The 25421-nt window shown below is 43.4% G+C and overlaps 1 pseudogene; it reads right to left on the reverse strand.

Moving 5' to 3' along the window:
* Positions 1-1192: 1192 nt before the first annotated feature.
* Positions 1193-19492, reverse strand: LOC131354913 (uncharacterized; annotated as a pseudogene).
* Between the last annotated feature and the right edge of the window lie 5929 nt (positions 19493-25421).

A 25421-nucleotide genomic window follows, 5' to 3' on the forward strand; every position in this document is an offset into this window, starting at 1 on the left:
TCCTCTTCAAAACTTTCAATCTTCGTAGTAGAACCTTTACCCACATTTTTCCTTAAACAGATATTACCAGTAGCTACTGAACCTTTTCTAAAAATGATTAATTCTTCCCTTAGCACTGGCTATGTGCCTAAATCTTTTAAGCTAGCAGTTATCAAACCCCTGATTAAAAAAACGGACCTTGACCCCTGTCAGCGGTCTAATAGACCAATATCAAACCTGCCCTTTATCTCCAAGATCCTAGAAATGGCTGTAGCACAGCATTATATTCATACTTGCATAGGAATAACATTCATGAAATGTATCAGTCAGGATTTAGACCTCATCATAGCACAGAGACAGCACTGGTTAAAGTGGTAAATGACCTGTTACTGGCTTCTGATCAGGGTTGTGTCTCCCTACTGGTGTTACTTGATCTTATTGCAGCTTTTGACACCATTGACCACACTGTTCTACTTGATACACTAGAACATGTTGTTGGTGTTAAAGGAACAGCCCTCTCCTGGCTCAGGTCTTATTTGACTGACATTTATCAGTTTATAGATCTAGATAGTGAATTGCACATACATACCAAGATTATTTTCGGTGTTCCACAAGGTTCTGTCTTAGGCCCACTGCTTTTCTCCCCATTCAATTCAATTCAATTCAATTTATTTTTGTATAGCGCTTTTAACAAAGAGCATTGTCTCAAAGCAGCTTTACATGAGAAACAACATAAGAAAACAACAAACATATAAACAGACAACAGTCCTAGATGTTATCCCAAGTAAGCAAGCCTGAGGTGACTGAGGCGACTGTGGCAAGGAAAAACTCCCTTAGATGGTATGAGGAAGAAACCTTGAGAGGAACCAGACTCAAAAGGGAACCCATCCGCATTTGGGTGATAATTGTGTGATGCAGATACAGCATGTGTATAATGTTATGTAAATCAATAAGGAGGTTGTTGTCCACAGCGCTGCTTTGAATACCCCAATCCTCAAAAAGCAGAACCCAGCTGGAGCTGGTCCATCTCCGAATGCCACTGGAGCTGGCACAGTCTCTGTATGCCTCGGGATGGGTAGAAGAAGGGAAACAATGGAACGGCATTAGCGTAGCTGCTGTTCATATTAGCAGTACTAGATGATAATGTGCATTTAATCAGATGTATTGGAGCACAAGGTTATGGGGTGTGTTAAATGTATGCCAGGATAAAGAGATAAGTCTTTAGTCTACGTTTAAACTGGGAGACTGTGTCTGAGCCCCGAACACTGTCAGGAAGACTATTCCAAAGTTTAGGAGCTGAATACGAAAACGCTCTGCCCCCTTTTGTGGACTTTAATATTCTGGGAACTACTAGAAGTCCGGAATTTTGTGATCTTAAAGAGCATGGTGGATTGTAATGTGTTAGAAGACTGGCTAGATATGTGGGAGCTAAACCATTTAGAGCCTTGAACATAAGTAGAGCTAATTTACAGTCAATTCTAAACTTAAGAGGTAGCCAGTGCAGGGATGATAATATTGGGGTTATATGATCATATTTTCTTGACCTGGTAAGAACTCTGGCAGCTGCATTCTGGACTAACTGTAGCTTGTTTATTGAAGATGCAGGACAGCCACCTAGTAATGCATTACAGTAGTCCAGTCTGGACGTCATGAATGCATGAACTAGTTTTTCTGCATCAGATACAGATAAAATGTTCATAAGCTTGGCAATATTTCTAAGATGGAAGAAGGCTGTTTTTGTGATATTGGAAATATGATTTTCAAAGGATAAGTTGCTGTCTAATATTACACCCAGGTCTTTCACTGTTGAGCTAGTAGTAACAGTACATCCTTCTAGATGCAAACTGAATTGCAAGAGCTTCTGTGTACTAGTTTTTGGGCCAAAAAGCAATATCTCTGTCTCATCAGAATTTAGTAATAGAAAATTATCGGTCATCCAATCTTTAATATCTTTAACACACTCAGTTAGTCTAGACAAATTAAATATTTCATCTGGTTTTGATGACATATATAACTGGTTATCATCGGCATAACAATGGGAACTAATCCCATGTCTTCTAATGATGTTACCCAGTGGAAGCATGTATACCAAGAAAAGCAGAGGTCCTAAAACTGACCCTTGTGGGACGCCGTATTTCACTGGCACTACACTGGACAATTCTCCATTTAAATCTACAAAGTGGTATCGATCAGACAGGTAGGATCTAAACCATTTTAATGCCTGTCCCTGCATACCTATGTGATTTGTAAGCGATGTTATGGTTGTTGTATGAATGTTATGATCTATGGTGTCGAATGCAGCACTAAGATCAAGCAGGACTAAAATCGAGATGCAGCCTTGGTCCGAAGTTAAAAGCAAGTCATTTGTGATTTTAACTAGTGCAGTTTCTGTACTATGATGGGGCCTGAAACCTGACTGAAATTCTTCAAGGATATTGTTTTCCTGTAAGTAGGAGCATAATTGAGCTGACACCACTTTTTCTAATATATTTGATATAAATGGAAGGTTTGAAATCGGTCTGTAATTTGATATTTAATCAGGGTCTAGTTTTGGTTTCTTAAGAAGAGACTTAACTGCTAACTTGAGAGATTTTGGGACATGGCCTAGATAAAACGAGGAGTTAATAATATTGAGAAGAGGCTCTCCAGCTGCATGTATCACTTCTTTCAGCAATCTAGTTGGAATTGGATCTAACAAACGCGTTGTTGGTTTAGCTGTGGTGATAAGTTTAAATAGCTCTTCCTGCCCTATGCTGGTAAAGCATTGTAGCTTTAAGTGTGGAGCTATAGGCTGGTCTGGATCACTGGATGCTGTCACAGGTTGAACATCCAGTATTTTGTTCCTGATACTATCAATTTTTTTTAGTTAAGAAAGTCCTCACTACTAAACTGTCCTGAAATACACTCTCCAGAAATCTGATGTTTTGTTAGTTTAGCCACTGTACTAAATAAGAATCTGGGATTGTTCTGGTTTATTTCTATAAGTTTGCTCAGATGCTCAGCCCTAGCAGCTTTTAGAGCCTGTCTATAGTAGGACAAACTGTCTTTATATGCAATTCTAAAAACTTCTAATTTGGTTTTTCTCCACTTTCGCTCGAGGTTACGGGTTGCTCTCTTCAGGGCATGAGTATGACTATTGTACCATGGTGCAGGTGTTTTATTTCTGACCTTTTTTAGTCAGATGGGGGCAACAGTGTCTAGTGGGCTGGTGAAAATAGTGCCTATGCTGTTGGTTACTTCATCTAGTGCATCTGCATTTCGGGGTCTAGTAAGAAGTTGAGACAGATCTGGCAGATTGTTTGTAAATCTGTCTATAGTGGTCGGAGTTATAGTTCTACCAAGTTGATAACGTGGAGAGACGTGTCTAATATGTTCTACAGGTAGTGTGTACACTAAGAGGTGATGGTCTGTGATGTCATCGCTTTGAGGTAGAACAGTTATATCAGAAACATCCGTTCCATGTGATATAACTAAGTCTAGTGTATGATTAAAACAATGAATTGGTCTATTAATGTTTTGTTTAACCCCAGAGGAATTTAGTAAATCTATAAATGCGAGTCCTAATGCATCGTTAGCATCATCTACATGAATGTTAAAGTCTCCTACAATTAACACTTTGTCCAAGCTGATCAAAAGATCTGAGAGTAAATGTGCAAACTCATTAGGAAAATCACCGTAGGGCCCCGGGGGTCTGTACACGGTGGCCAGAGCAAGATATAGTAGAGATTTTTTATGTATGTCTGAGAGTGCAACATTAAAGATAAGCATTTCAAATGAGTTAAAGCTGGGTCCTGTTTTCTGAGTAATGGTAAGAGAATTATTATAGATCGTTGCAACACCACCACCATGACCTGTCTGACGGGGCTCATGCTTATATGAATATCCTGATGGAGTAGACTCATTTAGGCCAATGTATTCATTTGGTCTAAGCCAGGTTTCAGTAAGACAGCGTGTGTCAAAACTATAATCTGAGATCATTTCATTAATAAAAAGTGCTTTCGGTGCAAGGGATCTAATGTTGAGGAGCCTAAACTTAAGAAATTGTTTTTCTTTACCTATTTGGCCTTTGTGAGGTTTAATTGTGATTAGATTATTTCTAGAGCTATTAACGAATTTATCCTTTAATCTCACTAATCGGGGAACAGACACAGTTTCTATAGGACGAGCTATGTGTGAACTTGTATTAGTCTGGCGAGTTGAACAGTAGCTATTATAATTGTGATTGTGATCTGAGGAATGACTTACCAGTCAGATGGTGCGCAGTGTCCTGGATATGTTGTCCGAGAGGACTGCTGCTCCAGCTCTGCTTGGGTGCAGGCCATCGTAACGGTAGAGCCTAGGACGCTCCCAGAAAACATTCCAATTATCAACAAATGGTATTTTCTGTTCTTGACACCAAGACTGTAACCATTCATTAAATGCAAATAGCCTCGCTGGAACGTGGGAAGTGGTCCTGACATGATGATCCTCAATGAGGGCGATGCGGTGTGAACCTTCTCCACCAGGCTCCTGAAGTCCGTCTTCAGGATCTCCGTCTGCCTCAGCCTGATGTCGTTCATGCCAGCATGGAGGACCACAGCTCCGATGTCCTTGGTGAGGACCGCAGGTACCTGCGCAGCGACATCAAGAACACAAGCACCAGGAAAACAGCGAGTGTGCACCTTCCCTATATATGCTATCCCTTGGTGCAATTATTAGTAAACATGCTATTAGCTTCCACTGTTATGCCGATGACACACAGCAATATGTTTCAGCTAAATCAGATGAGAGACACCAGCTTATTAAGATAGAAGAATGTGTTAATGTCATTAGATGGTCATTAACTTCCACCTGCTTAACTCTGACAAGACAGGTGCTTGTACTAGGACCACAGGCAGTTAGAAGTGAGCTTTCTGATTACAGAGTAATGGTGGATGGTCTTTCTGTTTCATCTTGTACAGCAGTAAAAGATCTTGGTGTGATTATTGATTCTGGTCTTTCATTCGAAGCTCATGTAGATATCATCACTCGGGTAGCCTTCTTCCATCTCAGAAATATTGCTAAGATAAGAAATATGTTGTCACTTCATGATGCAGAAAAACTAGTTCATGCTTTTGTTACCTTTAGGTTGGATTATTGTAATGTCTTACTGTCTGGATGTTCCAGTAGGAGCAGGAACAAGCTCCAGTTAGTCCAGAATGCAGCAGCTAGAGTCCTAAGTAGAACCAGAAGATATGAGCACATCACTCCTATTTTAGCCACACTACATTGGCTCCCAGTCAAATTTCGCATTGATTATAAAATACTATTACTGACCTATAAAGCACTAAATGGTCTCGCGCTGCAGTACCTGAGCGATCTTTTAGTCTTTTACGATCCGCCTACTCCGATCAAAGGGTGCTGGTTACTTGGTAGTACCTCAAGCAGCAAAGGCTACAGCAGGGGGCAGAGCTTTCTCTTTCAAAGCCCCAAAGTTATGGAACAGCCTTCCAATTAGTGTTCAGGATTCAGACACAGTCTCAATGTTTAAGTCTAGGCTGAAGACACATTTGTTTAGTCAAGCTTTCAATGTATAGTTTTTCTTAGGTAAAAGAGCAGATCTGGAAGGTTCATGGTCATAGAGTGTACTGGGATGTGTTGGATTCTGTCGCCTTACCACTATGTTGTTTTTCTGGGGTTACTATTATATTATTTGTTTTACATTTTGTCTGCTTAGCAAAAGTTGCCACTGTTTATGACTGAAATAAAGCTGTTCACATCGGTGCCCCGCTTTCATCGGACTTTTGATCAAAACGCTGAGGTTTGCAACGTGAAAGTGCGCGTGGATGTGAGCAGCTTTATTCCAGTCATTATATACTCAGATCACAAAGAGTGGCAACTTTTGCAAAGCAAACGAAATGTAACAATAAAATCATGGTACTCTAGAAAAACAACATAGCACAAATATATACTCGCTAAATAAACGCTGCCTTTTGCAAAGTGAAAGCATGCGCCAATGTGAGCAGCTTTATTTCAGTCATAAATTCACAAAACCACATTCCAGACATTCATGGTCAAATAATTATTTGATGCTGGACACAAACAACGATATGGAAGATTTTTTTTGTTTGTTTCTTCATTCAGGCCCTTTTTTTCTGTTGGACACGGGCATCAGCACGTCACTCCCCTCAAACAACACAGCAATTATCATTTACTTACATCTGAATAGATCCGTTTACATAAATCCTGCATGTGAATGGAGCGCTAAGTGCGGGGGCGGGGCTCCGGAGAGTGTGGAGACGAGAATTTGACACCTTTTTTTTTATTTTTAACATTAATTTAATAACAAACATTTATTTGGCAATAATCTTTTTGGAAAGACAACTGTCTACCGTTTGTGTACATATTTTTTTTCTATGTTGCTCTAATATAATTTCATTTACAAAAACACTTTCAATGAGAAAAAAGGTGATTGGCATCGTCGACGATGCCGTCGACCCCAGAGGGTTAAAATGGGTTGCATGCACACAGAGCTTCAGACACAGCTTTTTCAATGAAGTGTTCCCATAGCGTTAGCCATGACACAGCGTTGAGTTCCCTCGAAATGGAACAAAAGCTATTCACAGTGCAAACAGTAACCATAATCTAACACATACAAACACAGCCACATACAGAAGCATAAGCATATAACACATAATGATCCAACAGCTAAAGAGGGAAAACAGAAAAAGAGGGAAGGAAAAAGAGGGAAGGAACCACAACAAATGAACCATACAAAGAGTTAGGTAAGTGTGATGGTGGAGCCCACACCACTGCCCACAAGCAGCCTAAACACTTTCCTCAAACTAATCTCCATACAGCCCAGGTGCTGAAATGCCTCTTAAGCACCCATGTTGTGGACTGCAAGGGAGCACTGGGGTGCAAGGCAAACCAGCAGAAGCCAGCAGCCAAACAGAGTGGAGGCACAGACACTTCACCTTCAGTAAAAATCAGGGAGAGAATCATGTGGTGCAGTACACACAAGGTGGCAAGGGGTCTTATGATGACAGTATACTGATATATGGTTTCCTCTTTCTTCCAGAACCTACGGACAAAAGAGAGAAAGACAATCCCTGAACACTGCAAGCTCTCTGGGTCCTGCCTTGCCACTGCTCAGCACTGCCTGGAACTCAATGCCACAGAGCATTCCATTAATGGCAGCACCCTTCACCACCTATTCACCTCACCTGAAGTTCATCACATTCATAGGTTGCTTCACACTGTAAACTAGAACACAAGAACAAATGCAATACACAATGCAAACAGCAACCACAATATATGCATAATACCAACAAGGAGTGAAAATGTGGAAATTAAATAGGGTGATTAAAGGAGAAATACTAAATAGGTGTGTGAAATTAAGAAAGGTAATAGAGCAGACAAAAGTAGAGCTAAAAAATGATTGAGAGGTCCCTCTGCTGGTTTTGTGAGGTATTGCCCCTGGTGGCTGTGACGCATTCTCCTGCTTTTCTGGCAAGTAAGATCAGCCAGAATGATGAATGGTGTTCATATTTCAGTCAGTATCTCCAGAATCATGAATCCTACTGTACAAACAAATTTTTTTTTTCAAAATGTTGTGTTGTCAAACAAATCAGCTTCAAGAAACAATTAGCTCTGCCACTTAGAATATTTTTGCTAACTTTCAATTCAAATTTCAAATCAGTTTTATTTGTAAAGCAATATTAACAATAGACATAATCTCAAAGCAGCTTTACAGAATCATGGAAATTCCAAATAATAATTTACAAATTTAAATTTATATTTATCCCTAATGAGCAAGCCACAGGCAACAGTGGCAAAGAAAAATTTCCTCAGACGATATGAGAAAGAAAACATTGAGGGGATCCAGACTCAAATGGTAACCCATTCTCAGTTTGGTGATGCAGGAGAAGATGATTTATTAATATCCTTTGTACAGTAGTTTGTAGTTAAATTGTGTAACCATCAGCTTCTGATCAACAAGCCAGAGTAAATGTGTGAGAGTTGGGGGGAAGGGAATGGGCCATGGCATCCAAAAATTCCAGTTCACCAAAACACTCTATGCCCATGAACCCTCCAGATTTGCTCCTTTATTTAAGAAAAAAAGGTAATCAAAAAATGCTTGAATAAACAAATGTGTTTTCAGTCTGGGCGTAAACACAGAGGTTGTGTCTGTGTCACAATCACTAATTGGAAGGTTGTACCATCACTGCAGGGCTTTATAAAAAATACCTCTGCCCTGATCTTCCTCACAACTTCTGCCCACAAAACTAATCAGAAATGAGTAATAGTGTCATGCACTGCTGGACAGTTCCCTGCAAGAACACCAGAGGGCTCTGGCAGGGCTTTGTTTACATTATTCTTAAATTGCTCATAGGGGATTATTAAAGTTTTTTTAATTTTAAATTGCATTATGTCACCATGTGCTTCTTTTCATGTTTTGTGTATGCACCTGGGTTTGTCTTCTCAGGGTATGAATCTGTGTACAGGTATGGCTTGGCCAAAATAGAAACACAGCTGTCTCAGTAGGCGGCATTGTGGTTTCTACAGGGACACCCTGGTTTTTTCTAACTGCATGGGTTCTGGGGCTCCAGAAGTCACCTGGTAGGATATGGATCCTTGCTTGGCAAACAAGGTGAATGGATGAGGGTGAAGGTCAAGGTGCTGATGGAGCATCGGATTGTCCGATTGATCGGATCAAAAGATGCAGGCTATTTGGTAGTACCTCAAGTAGCAAAGGTTACAGCAGGGGCAGAACTTTTTCGTACAAAGCCCCATAGTTATGGAACAGCCTTCCAATTAGTATTTGGGACTCAATTCAATGTTTAAGTCTAGGCTAAAGACACATTTGTTTAGTCAAATATTTTTTCTTAGGTAAAAGAGCAGATCTGGAAGTTTCAAGGGCATAGTGTTTGGTGTACTGGGATGTGTGGATGTTGTCACTTTACCACCCTCACAAGTCACTCAGGTTTGTTGACTGTGAACTGGCTCAATGCTTCATCTTCTGGCTTCCTTTTTAGTTATGTTGTCATAGCTAGTCTTTTCTGGAGTCCCTACATGCACTAGACACATAATCAACATTGTCTAAAGATTGTCTATCACATTGTCTATCACATGATCATAAGCCTACCTAACATCTCTCTCTTTCTCTCTGTCTTTCTCTGTCTAGCTATACATCCCACTCCCAAGCTCCCAGTGTTCTGAGTTACCAGCGTGACCATCTTCTTTCCGGACCTGCCCCTGGTTGGGGTCTGGTCGCTTGGTGGTGCTCACTACTGCTGTGGATAGATCTGAGTGGACAGCCTGTGACCCAGGGGACTGCTGTGGACTGAACCACTTGAAGACTATCACACCATCCCTGAACTTTCATTGCATCTGTCAGCTTGCAACAGGAAGGGATTAGTGCTAAGTCAATAACGAACTCAGAAACTACAGTGACCGAATAGTTCCTCGAGAGCTCTTGGTTGCTGTTGTAGAAAGGGTTAGCATTATTTACATTTACATTATTTACTGTCCCTTGTCACTCAAATGAGGATGAGTTCCCTTCTGAGACTGGTTTCTCTCAAGGTTTCTTCCCCATATAATCTCAGGGAGTTTTTCCTTGCCACCATTGCCCCAGGCTTGCTCATTAGGGATAAAATAGTAACTTAACTTAAAACCTTAAATTTTATTTAGTTATTTTATATTTAATTATTTATATATTTATTAAAATCTGCTTTGAGACATTTTTCATTGTTAAAAGTGCTATACAAATAAATAAATAGAATTGAAATTGAAGATTAACTGACTGAACAGGTGGAATCAGATGTGGCTTCTGAGTGATTTGGATGAATACCTACACACACCAACCCTCTGCAGATAAGATTGGACACTGCTGATTTAGTACCTCACAAAAAACACCCAGAAAGCCATGTCATTCCACCCGCTTTATGCCGCAAGGGTCCAGAATTTCCTGGCATAATCAGTGGCAGTTTCTGAACCTTGGCAGCAAACTGCAGCAACTGTAATGAAATGTCCTTTCCATCGCTGGATGATCAAACACCATAATTTGCAGGGTGAAATGTGAAAAGGAGTTTCTTACTTGAAGTCCTCAACACAGACAAGCCACTAAACTTCTTTGGTTGAGCCAAGCATGTTGCCATTGGGGTGTTGTGGTCAGAATTCTGGCAATGGCTCCCTCTGGTAAATAGGATGGAGGATTGCTGGTGGAACTGTTACATCTTGGCAAGCAATGGCCACCAGGGATGCAAGGATTGGTTGAGCTAAAGCTTGTGATGCATAACCCCTGTGACCCTGAAAAGAGGTGGAAACCCCTGCTCCTGAGCCAGAGTAGAAACATGTTCTCATGTTTAGCCAATCCAAAGGAATAGTTTTGGCCGCTACAGTCATGAGCCAAACAACCTCTAAGCCTGAGAGGCAGACAGGCACTGGCCTAGTCAGATTTTAAAGTCAGACCTTTATGGCATAAAGGATGGAATCTCCCCCAAGCATGAGACAGACGTGCCCGGATCGTGGCTGAATCCCAAACTATCCCCCAGGAGGTGGTTCTCAGAGAGGGAGAAAGCACACACTTCACTGGGTTGAGGCTTAGGGACCTCATGTGGGTGAATATGGCGTTTCAATGCCTGGCTGCCACTTCCCTCAACCAAGCCAAAATGAGTCAGTAATCTGGATAATTGAGTACATGGATGCCCTGGGGTGCAATGATGCCAGAGCAGACTCCATGCACTTTGTGAGGGTGAGCAAAACGACTAGCCCTTCACCCCGAAAGTGAACCAGGGGACTCTCCTGTGCTCTGGCAAGATGCCCAAGTGAAGATAGACCTTTAGAATTATTCTGTAGCCTTTTCCCACAGAACCCATTGTGACACAACCAGCAGATGCTTGCATGTGGTCTAAGAGTGGTGTTAGGCAGAGGTGGTGGGATAAGCAGCAGTGGAAATGGCACTAAAGGGGCATCCCTGAGAACCATACCCCTCGGGCATTAGGATTCCTTTCTGGCCTACCTGGAGGAGATGGTTATCTCTTGCCTGGGGAACCTGCCCCTAAGTGCAGGCCAGCCATCCACATTTTACATAGGGGGGCTCAGGCTGCAATGCTAGACTTCTTTTCCTGCCTCAGCAGTTCAGACTGGGGCTGGTGGCTACTGGTTGATAGCTCTAGCTCCTTGCTATGGTGAAGGAAGGACAGTCCCTATAAGACCAATGTGGTCTGACAGGGCTGTTGGAACTCAGAGCCTCTCTCTGAGTGGACACACTACAAGGTGGTCCAGGGTCTTCTCCAATTACCTATTATTACTATATACTATATAAAATCCTAGCTATGGGGGACACAGTCCAGTGACATCTGTGCCAGTCGCAAGCCCAGATAAATAGAGAGGGTTGCATCAGGAAGGGTATCCGGTGTAAAACATTGCCAAATTTAATCATGCAAATTGTCAGTACTCTGAATTTCAAACCGGTCGGTTGAGACCCGGGTTAACAATGACCACCATCAGCGCCGTTGATCTACAGGGCGCTGGTGGAAATTGGGCAACTGTTGCTCAAAGAAGTAGAGGAGGGAGAGTGACTGCATAGACAGAGAGAGAAGAGGAAAGAAAAGAGTGTAGGACTGAGAATAGGAACTCTGAATGTTGGTACTATGACAAGGAAAGGTAGAGACCTGGCTGATATGATGGAGAGAAGGAAGGTGGATATACTGTTTGTACAGGAGACCAAGTGGAAGGGTAGCAAGGCTCGTAGTATAGGAGCAGGATTCAAGCTGTTATATTATGGTGTGAATAGTAAGAGAAATGGGGTATGTGTGGCCCTGAAGGAGGAGTTTGGAGGAATATTCTGGAGGTGAAGAGAGTGTCAGACAGGGTGATGAGTCTGAAGTTAGAGGTTGAAGGGGTGATGTTGAATATTGTTAGTGGTTATGCCCCACAGGTAGGTTGTGAGTAAGAGGAGAAAGTGAGATTCTGGAGTGAATTAGATGAGGTGATAGAGAGTATTCCAACAGGTGAGAGAGTGGTGATAGGAGCAGATTTTAATGGACATGTTGGTGAGGGGAGCACAGGTGATGAGGAGGTGATGGGCAAGTTTGGAGTTAAGGAAAGGAATCTTGAAGGACAGATGGTAGTGGACTTTGCTAAGAGGATGGACATCAAATCAAATTCAAATCAAATTCAAATTTTATTTTAATCGTACACAGTATGATATGCAGTGAAATGCTTACACAACTGTTATGACCCTAGGAAAAGGAATAAGGAATAAAGACAGAACAAAGACAAGATAAAAAATATAAAAATAAAATACAAAAATACGAAATATAAAAAATAAGAATACGAATTATACTAAAATACGAAATATAAAAATATAAAAACAAGTTCACAGTAGCAAAAATTTTTAATAGAATAAAAAACAGAATAAAATATAATAAATATAAATAAAGTAGGGTATGTATATATAATATGTATATAAAATAAGAATATGTATGTGTAAAAGTGTAAAATGTACATACAGGAAGTGTAAAATACAACAGCTGTGATACAAAGTTATGTAAAATTATAAATTTATATACAGTTATATAAAGTGTAAAGTGAATAGAGTGTAGTGCAATAGTGTCCAAGGTGCAGTACAAAATTATTGTAAAAATGATATAGAGTGAAGTGTGTAGTGTGCAATAATGACCAAGATGCAGACAGCAGCAGTACTGTGTGGTCACGAAGTGGAATGAGGTGATGAGAGCAGTGGTAATGTCCATTAAAGTGCAGATGTGCAAAAGTCCTCTTTGTATGTAAACGGGGGCAGACTGTGCAACATGTATGTTATGTGTTGCATTGTGTGCACAGTCTTGGAATGTGCAAATGTGCAGATGTACATTGTGTGTTTATTGTGTGCCACAGTCCTCTAATGTGTAATGTCCAGGTGAGTGAGTGATATGTGAAGGAGGTGGGAAATGGCATCGTCGGTTGAGCGGTTCGGGTGGTAGGCGAACTGTAGTGGATCCAGTGTGTCTGGAAGTGAAGTGATGATGAAGTCTCTGACCAGCCGTTCAAAGCACTTCATCACTACTGAGGTCAAGGCTACAGGGCGGTAGTTGTTGAGGGAAGCAGGATGGGGTTTCTTCGGGACAGGAACAATGATGGACTCTTTGAAGCAAGTGGGGATTGCCAACTGGGTTAAGGAGAGGTTAAATATGTCTGTGAACACTGGTGCTAGCTGGTCAGCGCAGGCTCTGAGGATTCGACCTGAGATTCCGTCTGGTCCAGCTGCTTTCCTGGTGTTCACTGTCCTGAAGGCTCTCCTCACGTCATGCTCAGAGATGATGAATGCATTGGTGTTGGCATTCTCTTCCTGTCTACAGCCATTAGCATTAGCTGTAGCATTAGCTTTAGCATCGTTAGCTGCAGCCTCGAAGCGAGCATAGAAGGTGTTCAACTCATCTGCCAGAGTCACTTCCGCATTCATCATATGGGATGTTGGTGCTTTCTAGTCCGTAATTGTCCTTAATCCCTGCCACAGGCTCCTAGAGTCACTCTGTTGGAGTTGTGACTCTAGTTTTCCTCCTTCACCGCTTTCCGCACGTTGTATGATGCAGCCTTGAAAGAGGTCATGTCACCCAACGCAAGTCCCGCGTTGTAGGCAGCGGTGCGAGATCTCAAAGCATCGCGGATGGTCTTATCCACCCACGGCTTCTGATTGGGAAAACGTTCTGATGGTGGTTTTCTGCACAGTATTATCTGCTAGTTTCCAGATGAATCCCACAACCGCTTCCGTAAACACATTGATGTCATCAGAGCTGCGCCGGAACATTTCCCAGTCCATTGTGACCATTGGGTGATGTCATCCAGAGTGTCCTGTAGAGCGGCCACCGATTGGTCCATCCAGCATGAGACCTCCCTCTGAGCCGGAACTTCCTGCTTGAGCCTTTGTTTATATTTTGGCATGAGGAAGATGGTGGCGTGGTCAGACTTCCCAAACAGTGGACGAGATTGTGCTTTGTAGCCGTCTTTAACAGTATTGTAGCAGCGGTCCAGTGTCCTTTCACCCCTGGTGGGGCAGCTGATGTGCTGATAAAAGTTTGGCGCTGTGAGTTTGAGGTTGGCACTGTTAAAGTCCCCCGCCACAATAAGCAAAGTGTCCCAGTGCTGAGTCTGGTGTTGCTTGAGTGCTTCATGCAGCTCGCATAAAGCAGTGTGCGTGTCCGCCTGAGGTGGAATATAAACGGCGCTGACTATGACCAATGTGAACTCCTGAGGAAGATAAAAAGGACGACATTTGATGGCCAATAGTTCCAGGTTGGGTGAGCAGGAGTGTGTAAGAGGAACAATGCTCGCGCTGTTGCACCAGCTGTGGTTAACACTTATTTTCAGAAGAGAGAGGAGCATAGAGTGACTTACAAGAGTGGAGGTAGGAGCACACAGGTAGATTACATCCTATGTAGAAGAGGCAATCTGAAAGAGATTAGTGACTGTAAAGTGGTAGTGGGTGAGAGTGTAGCCAGACAGCATAGGATGGTGGTGTGTAGGATGACTTTGATGGTCTGTAAGAAGAGGTCAAAGATAGAGATAGAGAAGAAAACCAAGCGGTGTATGCTGAAAAAAGAAAGAATGTTGTGAGGAATTTAGACAAACTTTGAGGCAGGGTCTGGGTGGTCAGTTAGTTCTGCCAGATGACTGGGAAACTACAGCAGAAGTGATCAGGGAGACAGGAAGAAAGGTGCTGGGTGTGTCATCAGGAAGGAGGAAAAAGATAAGGAGACTTGGTGGTGGAATGAGGAAGTTCAGGATAGTATTCTGAGGAAGAGGTTAGCCAAGAAGAAGTGGGACATGGACAGGACTGAAGAGAATAGACAGGAATACAAGGAGTTACAGCACAGAGTGAAAAGGGAGGTGTCTTAGGCTAAGCAGAAGGCATATGATGTGTTGTATACTAGATTAGACACTAGAGAAAGAGAGAAGGACTTGCACAGGTTAGCTAGCGATCGAGATGGGAAGGATGTGCAGCAAGTTAGAGTTATTAAGATGGAAAGGTGTTTACAAGTGAGGACAGTTTACAGAGGTGATGGAAGGAGTACTTTATATAGCTGATGAATGAAGGGGAAAAAAGAGTAGAAGGGGTGAGCTCTGTGGAACAGAAAGTAGATTAAATTAGAAAGGATGAAATCAGGAAGGCTTTGAAGAGGATAAAAAGTGGAAAGGCAGTTTGTCCTGATGACATCCCTGTGGAGGTCTGGAAGTGTCTAGGAGAGGCAGCAGTGGAATTTTTAACTAGTTTGATTAACAGGGTTTTAGAGTGTGAGAAGATGCCTGAGGAATGGAGAAGTGTATTAGTGCTGATCTGTAAATAAAGTTGATGAGCCATATAATGGAGCTATGGGAAAGAGTAGTGGAAGCTAGGTTAAGGAAGGTAGTGGAAATGTGTTAGCAGCAGTATGGCTTCATGCCCAGAAAAAGCACAACAGATGCAATTTTTGCTCTGAGAATTTTGAGTATCTGGATGGTCAGAAAGAGTTGCACTGTGTGTTTGTAGACTTGGAGAAAGCATATTATAGGGTGCCAAGAGAAGAGCTGTAGTACTGTATGAGGAAGTCAGGAGTAGCAGAGAAGTACACTATATTGCCAAAAGTATTCGCTCACCTGCCTTGACTCGCATATGAACTTAAGTGACATCCCATTCCTAATCCATAGGGTTCAATATGATGTCGGTCCGCCCTTTGCAGCTATAACAGCTTCAACTCTTCTGGGAAGGCTGTCCACAAGGTTTAGGAGTGTGTTTATGGGAATTTTTGACCATTCTTCCAGAAGTGCATTTGTGAGGTCACACACTGATGTTGGACGAGAAGGCCTGGCTCTCAGTCTCCGCTCTAATTCATCCCAAAGGTGTTCTATCGGGTTGAGGTCAGGACTCTGTGCAGGCCAGTCAAGTTCATCCACACCAGACTCAGTCATCCATGTCTTTATGGACCTTGCTTTGTGCACTGGTGCACAGTCATGTTGGAAGAGGAAGGGGCCAGCTCCAAACTGTTCCCACAAAGTTGGGAGCATGGAATTGTCCAAAATGTCTTGGTATGCTGAAGCATTCAGAGTTCCTTTCACTGGAACTAAGGGGCCAAGCCCAGCTCCTGAAAAACAACCCCACACCATAATCCCCCCTCCACCAAACTTTACACTTGGCACAATGCAGTCAGACAAGTACCGTTCTCCTGGCAACCGCCAAACCCAGACTCGTCCATCAGATTGCCAGATGGAGAAGCGTGATTCGTCACTCCAGAGAACGCGTCTCCACTGCTCTAGAGTCCAGTGGCGGCGTGCTTTACACCACTGCATCCGACGCTTTGCATTGCACTTGGTGATGTATGGCTTGGATGCAGCTGCTCGGCCATGGAAACCCATTCCATGAAGCTCTCTGCGCACTGTTCTTGAGCTAATCTGAAGGCCACATGAAGTTTGGAGGTCTGTAGTGATTTACTCTGCAGAAAGTTGGCGACCTCTTCACACTATGCGCCTCAGCATCCGCTGACCCCGCTCCGTCAGTTTACGTGGCCTACCACTTCGTGGCTGAGTTGCTGTCATTCCCAAACACTTCCACGTTCTTATAATACAGCTGACAGTTGACTGTGGAATATTTAGGAGCGAGGAAATTTCACGACTGGATTTGTTGCACAGGTGGCATCCTATCACAGTTCCACGCTGGAATTCACTGAGCTCCTGAGAGCGACCCATTCTTTCACAAATGTTTGTAAAAACAGTCTGCATGCCTAGGTGCTTGATTTTATACACCTGTGGCCATGGAAGTGATTGGAACACCTGATTCTGATTATTTGGATGGGTGAGCGAATACTTTTGGCAACATAGTGTATATACATACACACATAAATTTTTATAAAGTATAACAATCAAATGCACACCTTAAAACAGATCACTAGAAAATTAGAAGGTGAATGGCATCAAAGTAAAATATTAATATACTTAGTATTTGAAGCAGCATGAAAGAAGATCCTCCTGAGCTATAGAAAATCTTCTACTGCTGCTATATCTCGCTACCCCAATTGAAGACAAAAAACACCAGAAAAAATACCACAGAAACATGCACACCATCAATATGCAGCAGTAAAGAATTCAGGAATTATTTCAGTGGCAAATCTAACAATATTAGACAAAACATTTAAACTATTAATTTAAAACCTTTTAACTAATTTAAAACATTTGAAAACAATTTGATATCTAACCCTGTACATAATATTACTACATCAGATCACTGTACCCCTTCATGAGCTTGGTCTAATTAAACAAATCTTCTCTTCAAAATCATCAACTTGCATACCAGATCTCTTATGTAAATGTTTCTTCAAACAGATAATGCCAGAAGCAATTGAAAATCTCCTAAAAATAATAAATTTTTGTCCTTAATTCTGGCTATGTACCTAAATCTTTTAAACAATCAGATAAACTTTTGATAAAAAAAAAAAACTGACCTTGACCCAACCAACAACTGGCCACTATCAAACCTTGATGAATAATTGCAGAGCACAAAAACAATGCTGGGATCAGGGTTGTGTCTCATTGCTGTTGTTGCTTAGTCAGGCTTTTTACACCGTTAATCATACTGTTCTACTTCATAGGCCTGAAAATGTTGCTGGTGTTAAGGGAACAGCAATCTCATGGCTCAGGTTTTATTTGACTGATCATAATTATTTTGTAAATGTAAATGGTGACTTCTCTATGCATCACAATGTTACATTTGGATTTCCACAAGGTTCTGTTTTAGGCCCACTGCTTTTATCCTTATATATGCTATCTCTAGGTAAAATTATTTGTAAACTTGGTATTCTGTTTCAATGCTTTGCTGATTACAGAATGTTTGTGCAAAGTCAGATGAGAGGCCAGCTTAATCTGGATGTTCTACTAGGTGCTTCAGAATTCTGTATTTAGTCCAGAATGCTGAAGATAGAGTCCTAACTACTAACTTTATTGTCATTAAAGGTAATTCTTTATGTATACAGCAGTATATTTGCAAATACAGCAGCATCACAACACATTTATAAGTCATTTAAAAACATGATTGCCGCAGATACAAAGGAATTCTTATATCTATTTGATTTGCACAAAGTGAGTTTAAATCTATTTAATTCAATTCAATTCAATTTTATTTATATAGCACTTTTATCAATGAACATTGCTTCAAAGCAGCTTTACAGAACATAAGAAACAAAAAACATGCAAACAATCTCCAACCCCTCTATCTTATTTCTCTTACAAAGACCCAATTATAAACTATTAATTAATAAGCCTTCCAATTAGTGTTTGAGGCTCATACACAGTCTCAATATTTAAGTCTTCTCTGAATAGTTTTTTCTTAAAAAAGGAGCAAAACTGGAAGATTAATGGGCATAAAGAGTTTTGGTGAACTGGAATATTATATGTTCTTTGGGCCTGTCTGATCAATCCCAGATTTGGACTACAATTTTATATATTTTAGATTCATTTTAAGAATCAGACATCTTTTTAGAATCCGGTGTCCTATTTAATTCTGGTCCTCTCAATGTTCCTTCCTCATATCATCTTTTTTCTTTCATATTTTTTTATTATCATCATTGCCTCTGGGTCATTCATTTTCAATAAATTTAAATGTAGAATTTTGTAATTAATATCGTGAATTTACATTTTCCTGTAAATCTGCTTACAAAATTGTCATTTGTTAATGAAATTTAATTTAATTAAATTATCAACATTTTGTAAACAATAAAGAAAATGTGTAAACAATATCACTGCCATACAGTAATAAAGATTTGGAAGCTAATTTACACATAGAGTTATACCTGCTTGCATAATTACAAGCAAACTTAGAAAGACATATACAGGACTAGGTTGCTGTGTCACTCAAATTGGCTACTAGGGGCGTGTAGTTTTCACACCAAAACCTTTTGCACCATTTAATCTCACCCATTTAAATGAATAAAAATTAGCATAATATGCTATTTTTGCAAACAAGTCTAGGTTTTTTGGTTTGTGTTCCTAAATTTGTTGTCAACGTAGTAACAGACAGGAATTATCAAAACTATTTTGCAAACAATATTGCAAACAACAAATACTGTAACGTCGCCGGTGCCTTCTCAGGCAAACCTGCGGTCACCAGCACGCTCTCTTATAGCCTCCGGCTCATGTACCAGCAATTAGCGCAACTCGCGGCACCTGCATTCGTTGCTATTTAAACCTCAGAATTCCTTCACTCTACGTGCAGACATAGTCTGTGCTAGAGTTAGGGTGGTATGCTGTATCAAAGCGCATAGCGTGGCGAGAGGTAATTTCTAGAGGTCTAGGATTACTAAAAGCATCCCTTGAATTCTCTTCTTGGTATTTGTATCAGAGCGCTAGGTGCTCTAAGGGGTAATTTCTTGAAAGCAATTTAAGAAAGGTTTCACTAAGGTCTCAGCACGGTAATTCATATCAGAGTGCGCAGCTCATCCTCTTCTGTGCATTTCCATGAGCACCTCTTCTGGGTTTGCTTGGCGAAGCGGTAGCGCATTGGGCACATGTCCAGAGGTGACAACATTTCGGTTTGAACCCTGCTTGGGACGTGCCTTCCACACACCAAGCACTCTACTCCGTTTTTCATCTGCATTCCATTAAACCCTCATTATCCCATTATATTATTTTCCCATCCTTTATAATTTGTACATCCAACAATTCCCCTGTTCAGTCGCACACTCACTCTATCTGCCCCGGACACCAGTCTGCTCTCCCCTCAGCATCCTCGTAGAGGACGGGGCCAACCCGGTACCTTCCCCCTCCTAGCATTACCAAAGTTCCCCTGTAACAGTATGTCCGCACCAGGCCGCCAGCCGGCTAGTCTGGATCGGATAGGGCAGGTTGTGGCTGGGCAGGCCACAGCTCTGGGCAAACATGAGCAGGCCCTGGCTTCACTATTCACTGACGTGCAGCAGATAGGGAAGATCCAGGCCTTGCTGCAGCCCCAAGGGGCCTCCGCGGCAGACAACCCTCCTGCAGAAGCAGGCCAGCCATCTGAACCCTGCCACTCCCTTGGTTTCTGAGAACCGATTACCCCCCCTCCCCCACAGCCCTATGTGGGGCAGCCTGGTGGCTGCAATTCATTCATTATGCAATCCACACTGGCCTTTGAGATGCAGCCCTCCCAATTCCCTTCTGAGAAGGCTAAAATAGCATATATGATCTCCCTTCTAACAGGCAAGGAACTGGCCTGGGCTATGGCCGTCTGGCAGAACCATCTAGCAGACTTCCCCATGGCCGACTCATTTATAGAGGCCTTAAGGAGCACTTTTGACTACCCATCTGGGGCGAGGGGACTAACCCCATCCCTTCTCCACATGTGCCAAGGTGTCCAATCAGTGGCTAGTTACACTGTTGAGTTTCAAACCGTGGCAGCCACCCCGGGCTGGAACGATCAGACCCTCCAGGAGGCCTATGTACAGGGCCTTTCTGAGGAGTTAAAGGAAGAGTTGGCAGCTCGAGATCCTCCTCATGACCTGGAGTCCCTGTCTCATCTTGCTATCTGCCTGGATAATCGCTTTCGTGAACGCAGAATTGAATGGCAGGCAAGCAGTCCCAGAGTCAGGCCCAGAGTCAGGCCACCCATCCTCAAGCATCTTCCGAGTACCATGGGCCCCACGAGACTTCCTCAGAACCCATGCAATTGGGGGCTATGGGTCTAACACAACAAGGTGCCTCATCTCATCTAGAGCCGCCCCTGTCGCAGACCTTTAGGCCTGTTACCAAGGGGGCCCAACCAATCAAGGTGTTAAAAGGCATGGGCCCTCCTAGGTAGAGGGGCCTGGGTTGGCCCTAGGTGTGGCCCCTCACAAGTCCGGCCTTTTCTTAGAGGCCATCCTGATGCTCGGGGAGGATAGGCAGATGAACCTCCGGGCTTTTGTTGACTCAGGAGCAGCAGGTAATCTCATTGATGAGGGCTTAGCCCACAGATTGGGGCTCCGGCTGGAACTGCTAGCACAACCGCTACCGGTTCATGGCCTGGATGGGCGTCCCTTGGCCGCAGGCCCCATAATCACACAGACAGCTCCACTTTTCCTACTCATTGGGCGCCACACAGAGCATCTGTCATTGTATGTGACTAAGGCTCCTGAGCTACATCTAATCCTGGGGTTCCCCTGGTTATAGCAGCATAATCCTCACATAGACTGGGTCACACAGTCTGTCTCTGTCTGGGGATCCCAGTGCCCCCAGAGCTGCCTCAAAGAATTATACACCTCTACACCTCCCCTACCAGGGCCGGTGGATCTAACGGCAGTCCCAGAGGATTACTGGGATCTCCAACAGGTCTTTTCTAAACAAAGGGCCCAGGCGCTGCCTCCTCATCGGCCCTTTGACTGTGCCATCAACCTGCTTCCAGGTGCAGTTCCCCCCAGGGGCAGATTGTTCTCCCTTTCCCCACCAGAACATAAGGCCATGGACCAATATATCCGAGAGGCCTTATCCTTGGGGCACATCCGCCCGTCCACGTCACCAGTGGGAGCGGCCTTCTTCTTTGTTAAAAAAAGGGATGGGAGCCTGCATTCCTGCATTGATTACCGCAGCTTAAACGTGCTAACCAAAGGACCACCACCCCCTTCCCCTGATGAACTCAGCTTTTGACCACCTGCGACAGGCCAGGTTTTTTTCAATACTTGACCTCCGCAGTGCGTACAACCTGATTCGCATCAGGGCAGGGGATGAGTGGAAGACCGCCTTCATCACGCCTTCAGGGCATTACGAATACCTGGTGATGCCCTTCGGCCTAATGAACGCCCCGGCAGTCTTCCAATGCCTAATTAATGAGGTCCTCAGGGAGACTTTGAACCACTATGCATTTGTGTACCTGGACGACATTCTAATCTTTAGCAATTCGTTAAAGGAACACATCGTACACATCCGTCGAGTCCTGCAGCTTCTCCTCCAGAACGGCCTCTACGTGAAGCTTGAAAAATCGCAATTTCAAGTGAACACCATCTCTTTCTTGGGCTTCGTCGTCTCTCAGGACGGTCTCAGCATGGACCCAACTAAGACCAGGGCTGTCAAAGAGTGGCACAAGAGGCCTTCGAGACCTTGAAAGAGAGATTGATCTCAGCCCCAGTGCTGCGCATGCCGGACCCAGAGGCCCAATTCATAGTGGAAGTCGATGCTTCAGACATAGGAGTAGGGACTGTCCTCTCCCAAAGGTCCAGTTCTAAGAAAGAGTTGCATCCCTGTGCATATTTCTCTCACAGACTGACTGCACCGGAGAGGAACTATGATGTAGGGTATCGCAAGCTCTTAGCCATCAAGTTGGCTTTGGAGGAGTGGAGACATTGGCTGGAGGGGGCCAAGCACCCATTCCTCATTCAGACGGACCACAAGAATCTGACCTACATCCAGCAGGCCAAGCGCCTGAACCCACGGCAGTCCAGGTGGTCCTTATTCTTTACCCGGTTTGATTTCACCCTCTCATTCAAACCCGGTTCAAAGAACGCCAAACCAGACGCTCTCTCTCACCAGTGGGATGCCCTGGCAGAGAACCCAAAACCCCAACCCATAATTCCACCATCTAGGATTGTGGCACCTCTACGTTGGGGTTTGGAGGAGGCTCCGACAGGAGCCTGATCCGGGGGTGGCCCACCCGATAGACTCTACGTCACAATCCCGGTCCAACCACAGGTTCTTGCCTGGGGCCACGCCTCACCTTTCACTGGGCATCCAGGTGTTGTGAGAACCTTAGAATTTTTGCACCGCAGATTCTGGTGGCCCTCCATGGATCGAGACGTTCGGGCCTTCGTGGCTGCCTGCCAGACATGTGCTCGAAGCAAGGAACCCTGGACTTGTCCACAGGGCCTGCTTCACCCCCTACCTATTCCTGTTTGCTCTTGGTCACACCTCTCATTAGACTTCATCACTGGCCTGCCACGATCTCAGGGAATGAGTGTAATACTAGTGGTGGTGGATCGGTTCTCTAAGGCAGGCAAATTTATCCCTCTGCCTAAACTTACTTCAGCTAAGGAGACGATGGAACTCCTCCTTCAGCATGTTGTTCGAACACACGGCTTTCCTTTAGACTTGGTATCGGATTGGGGGCCCCAATTTGCTAGCCGTTTTTGGAGGGCCTTTTGCCGCCTCATCGGTGCTTCCGTCAGTCTCTCATCAGGTTTCCACCCTGAGTCCAACGGTCAGACTAAGAGAGTTACCCAGGACTTGGTTCACTCTCTCTGGTGCCTGGCTACCTCCAATCCGGCAACATGGGTCAGACACCTGATCTGGGTCGAGTATGCCCACAACAGCCTTTGGCACTCTGCTCTGGGCATGTCGCCTTTCGAGTGCCAGTTCGGGCACCCCCCCCATGTTCGCCAAGCAGGAGAGGGACCTAGGGGTCCCAGCAGCGGAGCAAATGGTGGCCCGCTGCCGCAGGGTCTGGCAGAGGGCAAAAATGGCCCTCCAGACAGCTGCTCAGAGGAGCGCCTGTACAGCTAACCGCAAGAGGCATGCGGCCCCCACCTTCCGTCCGGGTCAGAGGGTCTGGCTGGCATCCAAAGACCTCCCCTTGTGAGTGGAGTCCAAGAAATTGGCACCTCATTATATTGGGCCCTTTAAGGTTTTGCGGCGGATAAATCCAGTCGCATACCACCTGCAACTCCCCCGCTCCTTGAGAATCAACCCCACGTTCCACATCTTGAGGCTGAAACCAGTCCTTTGCAGCCCCTTAGCACCTCCTAATGACCAGGCCACACCCCCACTGCGTCTCATCGATGGGGCTCTGGCTTTTACAGTTCGGCGGATTCTGGACTCCCAACGCCGTGGGAGGGGCATCCAGTATCTGGTCGACTGGGAGGGCTATGGCCCTGAGGAACGGTCGTGGGTCCCAGCCCGGCACATCCTGGACCCAGAGCTGATTAGGGCCTTTCGAAGGGACCGAGTGGCAAACTTGGGAACGTCAGGGGCCGTTCCTAGACAAGGGGGTACTGTAACGTCGCCGGTGCCTTCTCAGGCAAACCCGCAGCCACCAGCATGCTCTCTTATAGCCTCCGGCTCATGTACCAGCAATTAGCGCAACTCACAGCACCTGCATGCGTTGCTATTTAAACCTCAGAATTCTTTCACTCCACGTGCGGACATAGTCTGTATTAGAGTTAGGGTGGTGTGCTGTATCGAAGCACATAGTGCAGCAAGAGGTCATTTCTAGAGGTCTAGGATTACTAAAAGCATCCCTTGAATTCTCTTCTTGGTATTTGTATCAGAGCGCTAGGTGCTCTAAGGGGTAATTTCTCGAAAGCAATTTAAGAAAGGTTTCACTAAGGTCTCAGCACGGTAATTCATATCGGAGCGTGCAGCTCATCCTCTTCTGTGCATTTCCATGAGAGACTCTTCCGGGTTCGCTTGGCACTACCTGAAGAACGATAGTCTGGGTCACCGGCCAATCACAGCTCACCCGGGAAATCTTTCTCGGCCAATCACATCGGCCGTTACATCTTTCTACATCTTTCTTCCCCAATCCCTGTGCTGAAAAGATGGACAGACAATGATGGCCGCGCCCATAGCGAACCTCTTGCAATTTTATCGTTCTCCGCCAATCGCGTTTGTTCGCGGCACTGGGCCCGCCCATGGAAACGGATGAATTCACCAATCAAATTGTGTGCCCAGTGTCGTATCATTCAAGTTACGTGTGTTCGCTTGCAGTGTGTGTTTTCGTATATCGCATATTTACCTGTTTATTTTAATAACCTTTGGACTATTATAATCATGTGCTGTGATTAACCTTTATCTTTAGGAGGTTTTGGAACATTATACCGCCCCAGGTAAGAGCTGTTTTTTGATATGATATGATATAACATTGATATGATAGTATTGATATGCGTTATAAATACATCATAGTGTACTGTTATTATACATTAGTGTACTGTTATTATAAATTATAGTGTACTGTTATTATTCATCATAGTGTACTGTTATTATACATCATAGTGTACTGTTATTATAAATTATAGTGTACTGTTATTATTCATCATAGTGTACTGTTATTATAAATTATAGTGTACTGTTATTATTCATCATAGTGTACTGTTATTATACATCATAGTGTACTGTTATTATTCATCATAGTGTACTGTTATTATAAATTATAGTGTACTGTTATTATTCATCATAGTGTACTGTTATTATAAATTATAGTGCACTGTTATTATAAATTATAGTGTACTGTTATTATTCATCATAGTGTACTGTTATTATAAATTATAGTGTACTGTTATTATTCATCATAGTGTACTGTTATTATAAATTATAGTGTACTGTTATTATTCATCATAGTGTACTGTTATTATACATCATAGTGTACTGTTATTATTCATCATAGTGTACTGTTATTATACATCATAGTGTACTGTTATTATAAATTATAGTGTACTGTTATTATAAATTATAGTGTACTGTTATTATTCATCATAGTGTACTGTTATTATTCATCATAGTGTACTGTTATTATA

The sequence above is a fragment of the Hemibagrus wyckioides genome, linkage group LG06 (genome assembly GCF_019097595.1).
Source record: "Hemibagrus wyckioides isolate EC202008001 linkage group LG06, SWU_Hwy_1.0, whole genome shotgun sequence".
Lineage (NCBI taxonomy): Eukaryota > Metazoa > Chordata > Actinopteri > Siluriformes > Bagridae > Hemibagrus > Hemibagrus wyckioides.